At 20.5% G+C, this 732-nt stretch overlaps 1 protein-coding gene across 1 annotated transcript in view; it reads right to left on the minus strand.

Annotated features, from left to right (window-relative positions):
- The window catches only part of LOC107494903 (vacuolar-processing enzyme), a 6,381-nt gene that overhangs the window by 3,013 nt on the left and 2,636 nt on the right, over nucleotides 1–732 (minus strand). The gene's annotated exons all lie outside the window — the stretch shown is intronic.

Here is a 732-nt window from a genome sequence, read left to right on the forward strand (position 1 = left end):
ACTAGCAACCTCTGATCTCTAATTTTTGTCCCTTTTGTATGAAGAATTTATTTCTAACCACCTGAACATGTAGACGTATTTCATTTGAATCTAAGGGTTAAAACATTTTAAAATCTTTTTGTACAACATATTACTTTCCCAAAAGTTATTATTATTTGTTAAGTACAAATAAAATTTTGAAATTAATTAACTTATCAGTTATCATAAGCACTTGAAGAATAATGGTGGATAAAATCATCTGTAGATAAGAAAAATTGAAAAACTTGAGTACAAAAGTTTATTGGATCAGAATAAATTTAATTATTTGGTTGGTCTTTATAATTTTTTATCAAATTTATAATTGGATATTTAAATTTTTTTAATTGGATCTCTACACTATTTTTAATTTTTTAATTAAATTTTTGTGAATCTAAAAAATATTAGAATTAACAGAATATTTTTTTACAAATTAAAAGTATCTATAATTAAAAACCTAATTAAATTTATTATATATTTTTAAAAAAAATTCTGTAATTTTAATATTTTTGACATGAAAAAGACCTATAACAAAATTAAAAATCGTATAAAGATTCAACTAAAAAAATATAGAGATCAAATTATATATTTAATAAAACTATAAAAACGATTGCCAATATCAAATGTAGTACTATTAGAGGTTGAAATTACTTCTACAGAACAATTCAAATCATATAAGAATGATTATGAAGTAATTTTAAAGCAAACAGATGCCTC

Source organism: Arachis duranensis, chromosome 6 (assembly GCF_000817695.3).
Source record: "Arachis duranensis cultivar V14167 chromosome 6, aradu.V14167.gnm2.J7QH, whole genome shotgun sequence".
In the NCBI taxonomy this organism is placed as follows: domain Eukaryota; kingdom Viridiplantae; phylum Streptophyta; class Magnoliopsida; order Fabales; family Fabaceae; genus Arachis; species Arachis duranensis.